Source organism: Ahaetulla prasina, chromosome 8 (genome assembly GCF_028640845.1).
Source record: "Ahaetulla prasina isolate Xishuangbanna chromosome 8, ASM2864084v1, whole genome shotgun sequence".
Taxonomy (NCBI): domain Eukaryota; kingdom Metazoa; phylum Chordata; class Lepidosauria; order Squamata; family Colubridae; genus Ahaetulla; species Ahaetulla prasina.
In genome coordinates this window covers 62778801-62798308 of record NC_080546.1, presented here as the reverse complement: position 1 = coordinate 62798308, position 19508 = coordinate 62778801, and positions in this window count along the sequence as shown.

The window sequence follows — 19508 nt, the reverse complement described above, 5'->3', positions numbered from 1 at the left end:
GCACGGGCCCGGGGGAGAGCCGCCCCCCTTCCCCGTACCAAGCAAGGGCTCCGCTCGGCGTCACTCCCTCTCCTCGGAAGATTGGACTTGGTGGGGGGACGTTATTCCCCGCTGCCCCCAAGAATGCCTTGTTTCTCCGCCCCTGCCTTGGCGTGGGCTTCAGGTTGGTTGAGGGATGGTCCAGCTTTCTCTGCGCTCCGCTGTCCGGCTTTGTTTCCCACACCCGAAGCAGCGGCTTTCATATGAAGGGAAGTAAGAGAGCGGGAGGCATGTACGTAAAAAAGAAGCTGCGCCGAAAGTTTGGCAATTAAAGACCCTCCCTTTGAGACTTCGGCAGGGAGGTATCTGCCAGGTATCCCAAATAGGGCTTCGTGCAGCCTCTCGAATTCATTTCCTGCAGTCTGAAGCATTTGGAAATGCAAACGTCCCGGGACGCAATTTCTGAAAAGGCTTTGAAGGTTCAAGCCACAGAACAGCTTTGTGAGGTGTACTGGACGGTGACCGAGCCTCAAACTGTTGTGTTTAAATGCCTCGTTCTTTCCTCATTTTTAAAGCTAAGCAAAACTCCCCGCCTGCGGCGCCATTTCTGTAATGTATTTTGAACTTGAGAGGGAATTTTGGGCGGGAAAATTGCACGTTGCTGATTGGTTGAAGCCTCAACCAAAAGAGTATTTAAAGAGGGGTTTTTGCCGGTTGTGTTTGCTGGGGTCACAATAAACTAAAGAGCTGTTGTCACTCACTGGTCTCCTGCCTCTTCATTGCCCGAACTTAACATTGGCGACGAAGGTGAGATGTTGAGGCAGTGAGATTGAAAAAAAGAGCTGAAGGAACCAGGAATTCGAAAACCCAGCCAGTTCTCGAAGGCGGAAAATAGCGATGTCCAGCTACACGCCGCCAGCGCCATTCGACCCAGCAAAGGAGAAATGGGGGTCGTACATGGCTCGTTTCGAGTGTTTCCTCGAAGCAAACGAACTACAGGGAGTCTCGGACAATCGGAAGCGAGCATACTTCCTGAGCCACTGCGGTCCAGAGGTTTTCGATACAGCGGAGTCACTCTCAGAGCCAATGCCGGTACAATCGGTACCGTGGCAGACACTACAAACAACACTTCGAGCGCACTACGCACCGGTACCCTCAAAGTTCGTCCAACGCTTCGAATTGAGGCAACGGGTACAGCGAGAAGGCGAATCAATAAGTGTGTACATGGCCGCATTGAGGAAAGCCACAAACCACTGTGAGTACAGAGATTTGGAGGATTCCTTACTCGAACAACTCATTTGTGGGGTCAGGGACATCAGACTACAAAGGCGGCTGCTGTCTAAAAGCAACCTGACTTTAGCGATAGCCCTGGACGAAGCCAGAGCTCATGAGATGTCCACCAAGGCGGAGACCTTGCAAAAGCCAAACGCGCAGGGTGCCGGGACAAAGACTACACCGGTCCACAGTGAGGAAGTCCAGGCCGAATCGGAAGGTGAGGAAGAGGAAGAGGTGTTCCACACCGGGAGGCTGGAGAGAGGTGACCGGGACGAATGTGTGAGCTGTGGGGGGCAACACCAACGGCAAAACTGCAGATTCAAGGACGCGGTTTGTCGGCGGTGTGAAAAAAAAGGACACATAGCTCGGGCCTGCCGAGCCCCCCAACCTTCCCGCCAAAAATTCAAACTGACCAATCAGAGCGCGGGAGCAGCGAAGCGGCCCGGGATTGGTCCATTTAAAAAGGGCGCGAAGTTAAACCAGACCGCTGTGAGAGTGGGCCACGCATCGACACGACTAGAGAAGAAAATATTTACCCAAGTCTACATTGAAGGGGTGCAATGCCCCATGGAAGTAGACACTGGGTCGTCAATCACAATTATGTCCTGGGACACCATCGTGAGAGACTTGCCAGCGATCGCTAAACGTCAGCTACAAACCCAGAAGCTGAGAGTGCAGGACTACCAGGGGAATCGGATCCCTGTTCGAGGAGCCACATCCGTCCAAGTCAAATATGGACAATTCAAAAAGACCCTGCCGATCACCATAGTAAACGGAACTCTACCGAGTTTGCTAGGGCTGGACTGGTTCCGAGCTTTGGGCATGGGAGTGACCGGGGTCCACAGGAGCGACGTCATCCTCCGAGACGAACTACTGAAGGAGTTCGAGGACGTATTCAAGGATTGCCTGGGCAAGTACGTGGGGACCCCTATTTCTTTCAACCTTGACCCCCAAGTCGCCCCCATCCGGTTAAAGGCTAGGAGGGTTCCATTTGCCCTAAAGCCTAAAATTGACCGAGAATTGGACAAGCTATTAAGCCAGGGAATACTAGTCCCCGTCGATCATGCAAAATGGGAGACACCCATAGTAACCCCAGTCAAACCGGACGGATCAGTCCGGATTTGCGCTGACTACAAAGCAACGCTTAACAAAGCATTGCAGAAAAGTGCATACCCCGTTCCAGTGGTGCAACATTTGCTACACTCATTAGGGCAAGGGCAGGTCTTCGCCAAACTCGATTTGGCCCAAGCCTACCAGCAGCTACCTGTAGATAGCAGCACAGCTGAGGCGCAGACAATTGTCACGCACCGCGGGGCTTTCAAATGTACGCGACTCCAGTTCGGGGTTAGCGTGGCCCCAGGGCTCTTCCAGAACCTAATGGAGAGATTATTACAGGGCCTGCCAGGAGTGGTACCATACTTCGACGATGTATTGGTATCAGCTGAAAACTTAGACGAACTCGGGGTAAAACTAAGGAAGGTGTTGGGCATTTTTAGGTCTGCGGGGCTTAAAGTTAAGCTCAACAAATGCCACATTGGGGTGAAATCTGTAGAATTCCTAGGATACCGAATAGACAGGGAAGGGATCCACCCCACGGAGAGCAAGGTACGGGCCATTAGAAAGGCCCCAGCCCCCAAAAATAAAACAGAATTACAGGCATTCTTGGGGCTTGTTAATTTCTATGCGGTATTCTTGAAGAATAAAGCAACAGTAGCCGAGCCGCTACATAAGTTGCTAGCAAAGAAAGCTGTGTGGTCCTGGGGCAGAGAAGAGGCTAGGGCATTTGAGGGGGTAAAAAACCTTTTGTCCAGCAATAGCCTCCTCATCCAGTACAATGGCACGTTGCCACTAGTGCTAGTTTGCGATGCTTCACCATATGGGGTGGGGGCGGTGCTCAGCCATAGGTTACCGAATGGAACAGAAGCCCCTATAGCGTATTATTCCCGAACGATGTCCTCTGCAGAAAGGAACTACAGCCAGTTAGATAGGGAAGCGTTGGCCATAGTCTCCGGGGTTAAGAAATTCCACGAATACTTGTTCGGGCGAGATTTCGAGATAGTCACGGACCACAGACCCCTTCTAGGGCTTTTAGCGGGTGACCGCCCAACACCCGTGGCACTTTCTCCCAGGCTGACCCGATGGACTATTTTCCTAGCGGCATACTCCTACAAATTGCTCCACCGCCCAGGAAAAGACTTAGGGCATGCGGACGCCTGAGCAGATGCCCTTACCAGAGACAATTGAAGACCCCACCCCGGGGACACCCGTCTTGCTAATTGACTCTTTGGACTCTGGCCCAGTCACATCCAAGCAGGTGGCTAGGGCATCTTATAGGGACATTACATAACGGACTGTAATCGGGTGGGTGCAAAGGGTTGGCGCGGGCGAGCGTTCAAAGACTTCATGAAAAACAATCAGAACTGTCTGTTCAAGGGGTGTCTGTTATGGGGGATAGGGTAGTTATCCCAGAAAAATTACGCGAAAATGTGTTGGAACTGTTGCATGTGGGCCACCCAGGGATTGTGCGGATGAAGAGTTTAGCGAGGAGTTATGTATGGTGGCCCTTAATGGATAAGGACATCAGCGACAGGGTAGGGAAATGCCAATCCTGCCAAGAGTCGAGGTCGCTACCCCCCACAGCCCCAGTTAGAGAGTGGGAGAAATCCCAGGGGCCATGGTCCAGGATTCACATAGATTTTGTGGGGCCGTTCCATGGGCAGACCTTTTTAATTGTAGTAGATGCCTACTCAAAATGGTTAGAAATAATCCTCATGAAAAGCACAACGGCCGAAGCAGTAATCACAGTCCTAAGGCATCTATTCGTAACACACAGCCTGCCCGACACCCTAGTCTCTGACAACGGCCCGCAATTCACGGCAAACCAGTTTGAGGGGTATTTAGCGGGAGAGGGCATCAGACATGTCCTCTCGGCGCCTTTCCACCCGGCGACGAACGGACTTGCAGAACGTTTCATTCGGAGCACCAAGGAAGCGCTATCTAGGATAAGTCCAGGCGACTGGCAAACGAAAATAGACATTTTCCTGGCCGTCCAACATAGGACCCCTTGTGTAACAACTGGCCGCAGCCCAGCGGAACTCTTAATGGGCAGGAAACTCAGGTGCCCACTAGACCAACTAAACCCAACTTATACCCCAGACGGGTACAAGGGTATTCAAGGAAAAACCAGGGAAATGAAGGTGGGTGACCCAGTATGGGCACACAACTATAGTGAGGGCCCAACATGGTTAAAGGGGGAAATTCTGGGCATAACCGGACCCAAATCATACGTAGTAGACATGGAGGATGGCCGGGTATGGAAACGCCACATAGACCAGTTAAGAAAACGTATACCAAACAAACTAGAAACCAAACAACCAGGCCCTGACTACCAATTGTTTGAATCTGCCGCTGACTCAAACCCGAGGCGAGCGGAGGACTTATCTGATTCCGATGAAGTCCAGCGACGCTAACCGGTTCCTCCTGAAGGCAACAGGAACGACTCAGCCAATAATCCAGGGCCGGACGGCCTAGAGGAGGAGCTGGGAGGAACAAACAGTCCCTCCGACCAGCTCGACTCTCTCCCAGAGAATGAACTGCGCAGGTCAGAAAGAGTTAGGAGACGCCCTGTCTACCTGTGTGACTACGTAGAGAAATAGCATGTAAATATTACGTAAATAGAGGTACAAAGCGTTCTGGGAGGGAAGGAGTGTAATGTATTTTGAACTTTGAGAGGGAATTTTGGGCGGGAAAATTGCACGTTGCTGATTGGTTGAAGCCTCAACCAAAAGAGTATTTAAAGAGGGGTTTTTGCCGGTTGTGTTTGCTGGGGTCACAATAAACTAAAGAGCTGTTGTCACTCACTGGTCTCCTGCCTCTTCATTTCCCGAATTTAACAATTTCTAATCTTTTGAAATCTATTCGGACCTGACAATTCTTTCTAGAGTTTTTCAGAATCTCTACAGCATGCACATGCACACCTATCCCACATAAAGCCAGCAGAGTTGTTTTCAGAAGCAATAAATACATTTCCAGCTGTTGCTCCCAAACGAGGAAAATAGCAAAACAATCCATGGAGAAACATAATCCTCAGAATTTTGTTGCAATCAAACAATGCATTGCCTTTGAAGCAAAACAGTGCAACTTAACATTCATTGGAAACTGTGTGAATGGATCTGTGCCATTTGAACATTTTGAAGGGCCACAAGCAAAATTCCCCCATCAAATAATTTGCACAGTTCCAGAATGGTTAATGCAATCAACCCATAAATTCTAGATCAGAGAACTAATCTAGACCAGGAAAAACTGTTAGAGCTGAGCTCTTCCTCTTTCATTCAGTACACTTTAGCATCAATATAAACTACAATTTTCCAGTAATTCCAAGGATGGGAAACATTTTAAATACATCCAGTACATCTTAGTGTTCAAGCTGTTTGTTCCTTGAACAGTAGTGGTGTCACACAGTGACCCTAGATGATCCTGGATAAAAAATACTAGATTGAGTCAGACTTAATGTATGAATGAAATACCACCAGGAAATCCCATTTCTGTAGTATAGATGTAGAAATTGGGGCAGTGGGGGGGGGAGAATCTGGATGAATGGCAAGCCATTAACTTGCAAGAATACTGGACTCTCAGCTCACTGGAATCTAAAAACTATGTGAAGCTAGTTATTCTATCTGGAGATCTTTTAGCTGGTATCCCACATGAGGCTATTGGAAAAGAAAGGAAGAAAGGAAGGAAAGAAAGAAAGAAAGGGAAAGAAACATTTGTTTCCTTGCCTGGAAGACATCAGAGGATGTCACTAAACATGCTAAACAAAAGCCAACAACTTTTTTAAAAAATAGAATAGAATAGAATAGAATAGAATAGAATAGAATAGAATAGAATAGAATAGAATAGAATAGAATAGAATAGAATAGAATAACAGAGTTGGAAGGGACCTTAGAGGTCTTCAAGTCCAACCCTCTGCTTAGGCAGGAAACCCTACACCACTTCAGACAAATGGTTACTTTCAGTGTTGGAGCATTCACAACTTCTGCAGGCAAGTTGTTCCACTGATTAATGGTTCTAACCGTCAGGAAATTTCTCCTTAGTTCTAAGTTGCTTCTCTCCTTGATGAGTTTCCACCCATTGTTTCTTGTCCTACCCTCAGGTGCTTTGGGGAATAGCTTGACTCCCTCTTCTTTGTGGCAACCCCTGAGATAGTGAAACACTGCTATCATGTCTCCTCTAGTCCTTTTCATTAAACTAGACTAGTTCTTGCAACCGTTCTTCAAATGTTTTAGCCTCCAGTCCCCTAATCATCTTTGTTGCTCTTCTCTGCACTCTTTCTAGAGTCTCAATATCTTTTTTACATCATGGCGACCAAAACTGAATTCAGTATTCCAAGTGTTGCCTTACCAAGGCATTATAAAGTGGTATTAACACTTCACGTGATCTTGATTCTATCCCTCTGTTTATGCAGCCCAGAACTGTATTGGCTTTTTTGGCAGCTGCTGCACACTGCTGGCTCATATCTAAATGGTTGTCCACTAGGACTCCAAGATCCCTCTCACAGTTACAACTATTTTTTTTTTATTGAAAAAGTTTTACAAAACTTCCCCCCCTTTCCCCCCTCCCCCTCCTTTCACAAACCTCCCCCCCTCCCCCCCCTGACTTCCTGGAAGAAACACAAGGTATAGTTAAAAATAAAACAAACATATGCTAAAAAAATTTCCTCCTAACTCAATTATACTTGTACAACTCTCATCAATTCCTAACTTCCCCCAAAACAATCAGAAATAATACATCCTAATCATTCAATTATTGAGCAAGGTACCACATATACTGTACCTGTGCATTTTGTTTATTTTTAAAACAAAATAATCTTCAATCTTAATCTTCCAAAGTGGAAGCCTACAGAAAAGGTGATAAAATGCTGTACAATCAGGCCAGAAATGTATTAACAAGAGAGATCAGAGCAGCAAAAAGAGGCTACTCTGAAAAGCTAAAGAATCAATTCTCAACAAATGAACCAGCAAACATGTGGAAAACTCTTTAAAAATATCACCGGCTATGGCAAACCTCCTTCCCAGGCTGAAGGAAATCAACAATTGGCAGATGACCTGAACATGTTTTACTACAGGTTTGAAAGGAAACTACAGCCACCTATCTCCACAACCCCCATCTCAGACACACCAACAACAGCTAAGCCTCCTACAACTGACGCCATCCCATTGGGTTCACAACCTCTAATGATCACAGAAAAGGAAGTGCAAGACCTATTTAATAGACAAAAGCCAGGAAAAGCTCCAGGCTGAGACAAGATAATGCCTTCTTGCTTAAAAGTCTGTGCTGACCAATTGGCCCCCATCTTCACCTGTATCTTCAATAAATCACTAAAGATGTGCTATGCTCCTTCTTCCTTCAAACGCTCTACTGTCATCCCAGTGCCGAACAAGCCCACCATCAAGGAACTCAGTGACTACAGATCAGTTGCTCTAACATCTGTAGTCATGAAAACCTTTGAAAGGCTAGTGCTGTCCCACTTGAAAACCATAATGGATCCGCTGTTAGACCCCTTGCAATTTGCATACCGAGCAAATAGATCAACAGATGCTGCTGCTAATATGGCTCTGCACTACATCCTACAAAATCTTGAATCTCCAAAGACCTACACAAGGTCCTCTTTGTAAACTTTAGTTCAGCATTTAATACCATCATTCCAGATACTCTTCTAACTAACCTAACCAGCTACAGGAACCTGAACAGGGACTGGTAAGTGGATCACAAGCTTCCTAACAAACAGGAAGCAGCAGGTGAAGCTAAGCAGAATCACATCAGATACCTGTACAATTAGCACAGGGCCCCCCCAAGGCTGTGTGCTCTCCCCACTTCTCTTCTGTCTGTATACCAATGACTGCATCTCCAACGATCGATCTGTCAAACTACTGAAGTTCACAGATGGCACAACAGTGATCGGTCTCATTCGAGACAATGATGAATCCGCATACAGATGGGAGGTTGAACAACTAGCCTTGTGGTGCGACCAAAACAAACTGGAACTGAACATACTCAAAACCATAGAAACGGTGGTAGACTTTAGGAGAAACTCTTCCATACATCCACCTCTCACAATACTAAACAACACAGTATCAACAATAGAAACCTTCAAATTTCTAGGTTCTACCATATCGCAAGATCAAAAATGGACAGCTAACATCCAAAATGTCATCAAAAAAGCACAACAAAGAATGTTCTTTCTGCGCCAACTCAGAAAGCTCAAACTGCCCAAGCAGCTGCTGATCCATTCTACAGAGGAATTATTGAGTCTGTCATCTGCACCTCTATAACTGTCTGGTTTGATTCTGCAACCCAACAAGACAGACACAGACTTCAGAGGATCATTAGAACTGCAGAAAAAAACAATTGCTACCAACCTGCCTTCTATTGAGGACCTGTATACTGCACGAATCAAAAAGAGGGCTGTGAAAATATTTACAGATCCCTCACATCCAGGACATAAACTGTTTCAAGGTCTTACCCTCAAAATGACGCTATAGAGCACTACACACCAGAACAACTAGACACAAGAATAGTTTTTTCCGAAGGCCATCACTCTGCTAAACAAATAATTACCTCAACACTGTCAGACTATTTACTAAATCTGCACTACTATTAATCTTCTCATCGTTCCCATCACCAATCTCTTTCCACTTATGACTGTATGACTGTAACTTTGTTGTTGGTAATCCTTATGATTTGTATTGATATATTAACCATCATTTGTGTTGTAAATGTTGTACCTTGATGAAGGTATAATTTATTTTATGTACACTGAGAGCATATGCACCAAGACAAATTCCTTGTGTGTCCAATCACACTTGGCCAATAAAAAATTATATTCTATCACGGATCTAAGGTGTTGGCTATTCCTGCCAGCTAAGTATCATCCGCAAATTTGATGAGTTCCCCTTCCACTCCCTCATCTAGGTTGTTTATGAAGATATTGAACAGTACTGGGCCTAAGACAGAACCTTTGGTACCCTTCTGCTTACTTCCCTCCATGTAGATGTAGTAAGGACTACTCGCTGAGTACAGTTTGTCAGCCAGTTACAAATCCATCTGATGGTGATGCTATCTATCCCATTTTTTTCTAGCTTACCAAGAAGTAGGTTGTAGCCTTCTTTGTTGAAAGCCTTGCTAAAGTCTAAATATATTATATCTACAATATTTCACTAGTCTACTAATTTAGTCACTATGTTGAAAAATAAAATAAGTTTGGTTTGGCATGTTCAGTGATTTTTGCCCCATATGTTGTGACTGGCATAATTGTGTCTGCCTAGTGAAGGCTGTATAAAGAACAGCTTACTCAATGCTCTCTCATCATATACAGAATCATAGGGCAAATACAAGAAGAAAATGAAAGATGGGGACCAAGACATAGGAGAAGAAGCCACCAGGATAGACTACTGATGCTTTTCTTTGCATGATGAGATCAGGCTATATAGCATCTTAAGTGGGGTGTTTTTTTTCTAAATGGTGTAAAATAGTATTTTTTTACAGTAGAGATATTTTGAATAGAATAATTTTTTGATAGCATTTCTGATTATTTTATCTGCCACCTTGGGAAGATTAAAAAAAAAAACTTTAAAGCCTAATCTGTCATAGCTTGCCTTGATTCATGGATCTTACATTCCAGGTTCCTATGAAGAATAGATCTTTACAGCATCGGACTTTCCTTTCACCACCAGATGCATCCACAGCTGAGTGTCCTTTCAGCTTTGGTCCAGTCGCTTTACTCTTTCTGGCGCTACTAGTACTAACCCTCCACTCTTCCCCAGTAGCATATTGGACACCTTCCAACCGGAGGGGCTCATCTTCCAGCGTCATATCTTTTGGCCTTTTGGTACTGTCCATGGGGTTTTCATGTCAAAGATACTGGAATGGGTTGCCATTTCCTTCTCCAGTGGATCACATTTTGTCAGAGTTCTCTGCTATGACCTGTCCGTCTTGGGTGTCCCTGCATGGCATAGCTCGTAGCTTCATTGAGCTATGCAAACCCCTTTGCCACAACAAGGCAGTAATCCATGAAGGGGGTCTAGGTCTATGACAGGGGTCGGCAACCTGTGGCTCTGGAGCCACAAAGACCCGTGGCTCTTTGGCCCCTTTGTCGCGGCACCCTGTCCCATCACTAGTTTGCCCCGCCCCTCTTATTTCTTTTTTGGACTCCAGCCTGAAGCGGCAGGAAGCAAAGGCTGCCTTACATGTAAATGTGGTGTGAAGGCAGGTAAAGGGCAGCTTCGCTCCTGCCCTGCTCCTCTCATAACCCCCTGGCCAGCTGTGGCTGAGCTGGGAGTGTGCGCATGCATGGAAAGACCCTCCGTAAGCGAGCTGCTGCCCATCCCATATGCACCTTTCCTGAGCTTTATGTCGTGTCCCACTCCTCCGCTGACGGCCGGGTCAGGGAAATCCGAATCAGGCGTGCTTCTGCAGCTCTGCCAAAGTCCTAGCAAAGTCCTCAGGGCAGGCAGGAGACCAGAAAGTGACTTCAGCAAGATATGTTTAGACTTTGCCTGACTCAGAGAATGCCAGAAAGCAGATCCTTTATATAGGCCATGGGATGTGGCTCCATGACTCAGCACTTATCCAGGCCTGCCCCTCCCTTCCGTCTGTTGCCTCCGTCTATCAAGTCTTCTGACGCGAGGGTCACTCCAGTCGGCAGCTGTTGGCAATAGACCTCCCTCAGGCTCACATGCTGTGGAGGAGGGGGAGGGGTCTAGTTGCTCCGTTTGCCTGGGCATGGAGCCAGAGCTGGGGGCTGGAGATATTTCTTCCTCTTCAGCCTGTCTGGGCATGGAGCCAGGGCTGGGGCCGGGAGGCATACTAGAACATTCCTCCGTGTTCGGAAGCAGATAAGAAGGCCCCGGCTGTGGTGAGATCGGGTGAGACACAACACTTTAGCACTTGCTTGAGGAGGGTCTCCCCACATGTGCACAAGCTCCCAGCTCAGCCACAGCTGTCCCAGGCATCCTGAGAGGAGAGGGGGGAAAGGGTCGCTGGAGAGTGCAGGAGTGAAGCTGCCCTGTACCTGCCTTCATGTCACATTTGCACGTAAGGCAGCCTTTGCTTCCTGCCACTTCAGGCTGGAGTCTCCCTGTGCGTGCAAATGCTCCCAGCTCAGCCACAGCTGGCCAGGGAGTTAAGAGAGGAGGGGGGAGGAGGAGGACAGTCACCCAAAGGGAGGGCGGGAGACATACACAGAGAGAGAGAGAGAGAGAAAGAGACAGAGACAGAGACATAGAGAGTGATACATAGAGGGAGAGGGAGAAATACAGAGATAGAAAGGGAGAGAGACACAGAGGGGGAAGAGGGGGGAGATAGGTAGAGGGGGGGGAGACATAGAGAATAGTTTTGTGGCTGGGTAGGCATGGCTATGTGGTCATATGACTGGGTGGGAGTGAGTGACATTGAGTTGGCCATGCCCATCCAGGTTTTATGCTCCCAGTGTGTTTTTTTCCTGTAGGAAACAGGTCCAAGTGGCTCTTTGAGTGTTTAAGGTTGCCGACCCCTGGTCTAGGAGACTGGTATCTATCACACTAGTTGGAGTTTGAGATTAATCTTCCCAAATTTATTTAAGCCAATACTTCAGCCAGGATTGAGCATCAAAGAAGTTCTAGATGTCTGACTTCCGCTTGGTGCCGTTGGTGATGATGACGGTCTTTTAGACCACCAGTCTTCGGATCGCGTAGAATCGCTAAGGCAGCTGATTTGTGCTGCCTAGCAATTCGGAAAACCTCCCCCCCCCCCGAGAAGAGTGGGAGGTGAGCAGATAGGCAAACGTAGAGCTTTCCTAAAACTCCTGAAATGACTTCGGGGGTTTGAATGGTTAAGCTCCCTATTAGCCCGAAGCGCTCCGAATTCAAGGCTTCTCTGCTCCGGCAGAAATAATCACCGCGACCAAGCTCTGGGACCGATATTGGATTATAAATTTATTTTATACCGGACAGAACAGAAGCAGTAGGACTGTAAATGCAAGTAACAATTTTCTTAACTCCCTGTGGTTTTGTTGCAACTTGAAGGCAAGACCGATAATGGCATCATTAACCTAATGAGCAGAAAGCAAAAGTGAGAAAATTGCTACTGTTCTGGGTATAGTGCTGCCAGAGACTGTTGGAAGTCATTAAATAAAGGTATAAAAGGATAAAAGGAAGAGATTTTAAGACTGTATTCCCAGAAAATACAAAAAGAACTTTTGTTAATTTGGATTAAAGTGAAACGAAAGTTTAAAAGATGGCAGCCAAACAAACAAAATTACCAACCTCTAGGAGTGCGGGAGTTTCTCCAGCTCATACTATTGATACAAAAGCTCTAAATTTAGAAGCACTACAGGAAAATCTGAAGGATTTTGTAAAGGATTCTATAAATTTGCAAACTTCTCTTATTGAAGAGAAACTGAAACAGATGACAGAACAGATGTTAGAAATTCAAGACGGGAATAAAGAGATTAGGGACAGTCTTGTGCTAGCAGTTCAAATTGGCAACCAATTTGAATTTGTTGGAGGAAAATGTAGAAGAAATAAAGCACTTAAAGTTGGAAAATAAGATGGAGGAGGTTCAGGCTAAAGTGGAAAAAACTGATGATGAAATTGTATTGGTCCAATATAGGGCTATGGAATTTGCTCTAAGAATCAAGGACTGCAGGAAAATAAGGAGGAAGACTTGAAAGAAAATTTTTCTGAAGTATTTGCAGAGATAATAGGAGTGCAATCAGATGAAGTGGCATATCATATTGACAAAATTTACCATGTGAATTCTTGGATTGCCAGACAAAAGCAGTTGCCAAGAGATGTGGTTATTTATTTTACAACTTGAAGAATGAGAAATGCAATTCTGCAGGCATCTTATAAGTGGGGGGGGGGGAATTCAGGCAGCTGGACAAGAAATTTCAATTTTGAAAGAAATTCCCCCTAAAATGTTGAGAAGCAGAAAAGAATATGCATTTCTGGTGGAGGAGCTTAAAAAAAGGCAGATGGAATATAGATGGGATATCCCAGTGGGGATAATTGTGTATTACACAGGAAAACCACATCATCTTAATACAATTTGGAAAGCAAGAGACTTTTATGTTAATGTACTGAAAGCTGGAAGCCCACCATCACCAGAATGTAGAAGAAGAGATGGTTTGGGACGCAAGTAAGGCTTTTATGAGAGGTGTACTTATACAAATGAATAATAAATATAGAAATAGGTTGCAAAAAAAAAGATTGGAATTAGAGGAGGAAATTAGAAAGAAGGAACAATTACTTATAAATAATCCAGAAGACAAGAAAACAAAAGAATTAATAAATACCTTAAAAGGACAGTTTAATATGATAATGGCAGATCAAGTGGCAACTAATTTACAATATGTCAGGTATAATACGTTTAACAATGCTAATAAGCCTGGAAGGTGGTTAGCTTGTTTAATAAGGAAGAAGCAGAAATCACGTATAATTTGTAAGATAGAATATAGAGGTAAAGAAGTATTTCAACAAAATTTGATTAAAAAAGCCTTTTTAGAATTTTATACAAAATTATATGCTGGAGATTTGATTAAAGATATAGATATAGAAAGATATTTACAAGAGCAAGATATATGTGAGCTTACAGTAGAGCAAAGGGAAGAACTGAATCAACTTATTACTTCAGAGGAAATAATTTTAGCAATTAGATAGCTTAAAATTGGGAAAGCCCCTGGAACAGATGGTTAAACGGCCGTTCACTATAAGAATTTGCAAAATGAAATGGTAGAACCATTGAAGGAACTATTTAATAGAATTCAATTAGGAGAAGTGCCTCCTTCATGGAGGACGGCTTTTATTTCATTAATACTGAAGGAGGAGCAAGATCGTAATAAACCGGAAAATTATAGGTCAATATCACTATTGAATACTGATTATAAGATTTTTGCTAAAATATTAGCAAATAGATTAATGCCAGTTATGTGTCAAATAATATATACTGATCAATCAGGATTTATTATGGGTAGACAAATGAGATATAATATGAGCTATATTGTAAATCTATTGGAATATTTGGAAAGGAACAGCCAAGTCTCAGCAGCGCTCTTTTTTCTGGATGCTGAGAAGGCTTTTGATAGATTGCACTGGCACTTTTTATTTAAATTAATAGAAAAAATGCAATTTGGAGACTATTTTATACAAGCAATTAAAGCAGACAGCACAAATAATAATTAATAATAGTTTAACAGAGTCTTTTAGAATTGAGAAAGGGACAAGACAGGGATGTCCGTTGTCTCCATTATTGTTTATTTTAACTTTAGAAATTTTATTGAATAGATTACATGGCACAAGCCAAATAAAGGGAATAAAAATTAAACATCAAGACTATCGATTAAGAGCGTTTGCAGATGACTTGGTTGTTACTTTATCTCAACCTATTCATTCTGCTATATATTTGAAAGAGATAATTGATCAATATGGTAAGATATCTGAATTTAAAGTGAATGAACAGAAGACTAAGATAATAACTAAAAATATGAATACTAAACAAAAAGACGAATTGGAAAGAGCAACCGGATATGAAATAGTTAATAAGGTTAAATATCTAGGAGTATATATCACAGCTTCGAATATGAAATTATATAAAAATAATTATGAAGTATTGTGGCAGAAAGTACAGAAGGAAATGAAACATTGGAATAACTTACAATTATCCTTATTGGGAAGAATAGCAGTAGTAAAAATGAATGTTCTGCCTAGGTTTTTATTTTTGTTTCAAATGATACCAGTACTTAAGAAGGATGCAAACTTGCAGGAATGGCAAAAAGGGATTAGTAATTTTTTTTTGGATGGGCAAAAAAACAAGAATAAAATTAAAGCTAATGCAAGATACACGTGAAAGAGGGGGTCTAAAAATGCCGAATTTGAAATTGTACTATGATGCAGTTGTTCTCTCACTGATCAGTGACTGGTTTAATTCAACAGAGGAAAGAACTTTGAATATAGAAGGTTATGATTTGTTGTATGGATTGCATGCCTATTTATTTTATGATAAGAAAGTGGATAAGATTTTTAAAAGTCATATTCTTAGAAATGCTTTTTTAAGGGTGTGGAAGAAATATCAATACAAGCTAGATTATAAGATACCAATATGGGTAATTCCTAGACATACAATAGAGAATATAAATATAGAACAAAAACAAGAAGTGGTTACTTATAAAGAACTTCTTTTTGTAGAAAAGGGTAAACTACAATTAAAATCTCTGAATAAACTGAGAGATGAAGGCATGAATTATACTTGGTTTCAGTATGGACAGTTGCAAGCTAGATGGAGATTAGATGAGAAAACTGGTATTATGCAAAATGAGGAAAATTTGGTAAAACAAATCAGAGATCAAGGTCAAATGCATATTAAGAGGTTGTATAATGTATTGATAGAAATAGACTCTGAAACAGAATTAGTTAAGGATTGCATAATAAGATGGGCACAAAATATTCAACAACCTATAATGATGGAAACATGGGAAAAAATATGTGTTAGAAATGTCAAATTTACACAAGCACAAAGTTTAAGAGAGAATTTTTATAAAATGTTTTATAGATGGCATTTAGACCCTAAAAAATTGGCATGTATGTATCCGAATATACAAGCTAAATGTTGGCGATGTGATTGTGAGGATGCTACTTATTTTCATATATGGTGGACTTGTAAAAAAATCAAAGCATTTTGGATTAAAATATGGTGGATTATGCAGAATATTTTGAAAAAGAAGATAAAATTTACTCCACAGATGTTCTTATTGGTTATAATTACAGACTGTACAGCTATAGAGACTAAGCTGATTTTAAATTTAATAACAGCAGTGAGACTTTTGTTTGCACAATACTGGAAGAGAGAAGATTTACCTATGATTGAAGAATGGACACTTAAAGTATCAAATTTAGCAGAAGTGGCAAAAATTTCTGTGTTTTTGAAAGAACATTCACAAGAAAAATATATATTGGAGTGGAGAAGTTGGATTGATTATGTTCAAAACAAGTATCGGACTAAAAAGTACCAAATAGTTTATGAATAATGTTATGAATGGCATATTTTTTTTTTAATAAATAATTTTTTTTATTTCCATTTTTCAACATCATCTTTATGTACAAACTATTATCCATCATTAATCATTAATTTTTATTTATTACTAATTCAGGCCTGCCTGACTGCCACTTCCTTTCTACACAACTTCCCTCTCTACCCTCTACTACTTTCCCATCCTTCATCCCCTTCACTTTACTACTTCCTCTCCTCCTTCTCCACTCCTCCCTTCTTCCACCCTATCTAACCCTCTTATTCCCCTTCTCCTTCTCTACACTTTCCTATCTACTTTCTTCCCTCCTTCTACTCCTCTCTCCTTTTCTTCCCGAATGGCAGTCGAGCATCCCCAATATCATTTTAATTTTTTTAATTTCATGTCTTCAAAAATTACTGTACATTAATAATCAGTCCATGTATCACTTGTTGATTCATTTCCCCCCCCTTCCCTCCTCCTCCCCCTTCCCCCGCCCAGACTTCCCAGAGCAAATACCGGGTATTATAACCAACAATCACAAGCTAAAGTATACAAAATATACATAACCTCCCACCTTAAAAAAAATTTAAAACTATAGATCCCCTCACAATAAAAATAAAAAAGATAGGAAAGAATAATAAAAAAAAGGGGGGGGGAAGAAACAATACCAACTTCACATATTGCTTCTTCTTACAGTCCATTTTTTAAAATTAATCCATCTTCTCAAATTCAATTTTTTTCTTTTCCCACTTATATATTCCTTCAAATTTCATAAGTCCATTTCTCAAATTACAGTCCATCTTCTCGAACTCAAATTTTTATCACTTATATATTTCTTTAATTGCCATAACATTTAATGTCCATTCTTCTTATAGTCTTATAGTCCATTTTAAAAATTAGTCCATCTTCTAAAGTTCAATTTTTTTTTCCCCGCCCACTTGTATATTCCTTCAGATTTCATAAATCCATAAATCCATTTCTTAAATTACAATCCAGCTTCTCAAATTCAAGTTTTCATCACTTATATATTTCTTCAATTGTCATAAGATTTAATATTCAATCTTCCAATACTACTCAATCAAATATCAAACAAATAATCATTTAGACTACATCCACAATATAACAGTAAACAATTAAAATCATCACATCCACATTATCTAAATTCATAAATTTCACTTTTCAACCTTCACAATTGAGTAATATCATCCTATAGATTTATACCATACAAATAGCAAATAACACAAATCCTATAATTTATATCCTAAACAGATCAATTCCAAAAATTAACCATAATCATCCTATTCACATCTTAAACATTCCTCCCCTCTCCCATTCTATTTTCCATCATTTCCAAACCAGTTAACTTAGCATCTAACAACAAAGGATTCCCACTCTTTAAAACATTAATATAAAAATGTCTCGCTTTCATAACAGAATTAAGAAAATACTTTCTACCTCTAAAATTCACTGACAAACCCATTGGGACTTCCCATCTAAAATGTATCTGATATTTCTTAAGCTCATCCACCAAAAAAGCAAATTCTCTTCTGTTTCTTAACATTTTAGGAGGAATTTCCTTCATCATTTTATATCTTGTCCCAATATCTGAAATTTATTTTATAAAAGGCTTGCAAAATTTCATACCTAACCTTTTTAGTTGTAAAATAAATAACCACATCCCTAGGTACTCTATTTTGTCTTGCCCACCAAGAATTAACACGATAAATTCTTTCAATATTAGTCTCAAAATCTTCTGGCTCCACACCCTTTATCTGTGCAAAGGCTTGCGTAAAAATCTCCTTTAAATTTTCCTTCCTATTTTGTTTCAACCCCCTCACCCTTATAACATATTCCATTAATCTATATTGTAATATTACTCTTTCTTCATCTGCCCTATCTACCTTTGCCTTTATATCTTCCATCTTATTATCTAAGTTCCAATTATTTTGATCTTTTTGAATTTCTTCTATTTTCCTTTGCAGCTCTAAATTAGCTTTATTAAATTCTGCAAGATCATCCTGCATCTGAATACAAGAACTTAATATTTGTGCAATTGCATCCTTTACCATTTTAATTTCCCTCTTCTGCTCTTCCACCACTTCCTTGAAATCCAACATCTCTTTCTCTATTTCGTCAAATTTTTGATCTATTTCTAAAAAGTGACTCTCCAAAAACTCCTGTAAAAAATTTCTTACTTCCTTTTTGATTTCTTCTTTTAATTTTTGAATCTGAGCTAAAGAAATTTCAAAGTTTTTAATAACTTTTGGCACTATTTGCTTAAAAGCCATTTAAAAAAAAAAGGATAACTTAATAATAGACCAAGAAAAAGAAAGAAAAAAAATTATAAAAGAAAGTTTCAAAAAACTTATCTTCTAAATCACTATAATCCCAAGGAAGAAGAAAAAATATAAATCATAAGATTCTCATTTCTTCCAATTAGTCAGTATCTTCCTATATATCTTCTTTTTTAACACACTTTTAGCACTATTTGCTTAAAAGCCTTTTTTTTTTTAAATATAACTTAATAACAGGTCAATAGAAAAGAAAAAATATTTAGAAAAGAAAAAAATTCAAAAAATCTTTCTTCTAAATCAGTATAATCCCAAAGAAAAAGAAAAAATATAAATCATAAAATTCTCATATCTTCCGTTTAGTCAGTATGTTTCTGTGTATCTTCTTTCTTCTATTTCAACACTAGACGTTAATAAGCATTTCTACTTTCGTTTTCAAAACACACATTCCACAAAACCGCCATTTGCTTTCTTCTCTCCTATCTTCGCAGCAAATAAATCCTCAGGGGCACACAGTCTTCTTACAAACAGGTGCTAGAACGCCAGTTTCTGCTCCGTCCACGTTCCAATCCATCATTAAAACAATTCCTGTTGTGGAAATTGACGCCTGCTTGTTCGCCATAAAGGCAAATGCCTCTCCTAGCCAGGAGCTTATCAGGTTATAGAAGGAGAACTTCCCACAAGCTTTAAAAGCTTATTAGGGCATCTCTACCTCAAACCTAATTGCTCAACTTTCCTCCTTTACCCGAAGGAAAGAATCCAGCTGTCGGACTCAGATTTACGATGTCCTGACAGCTTACAGACTAGGGATTTAGCAGCTAAATCATAGCTGCTTCTTCACGAAGCCATGAATGGCATATATTAATGTATACGTTTATATGGGAAAGGGGAGTTAAGGGGGTGTTGGAAGAATGGATATGAGT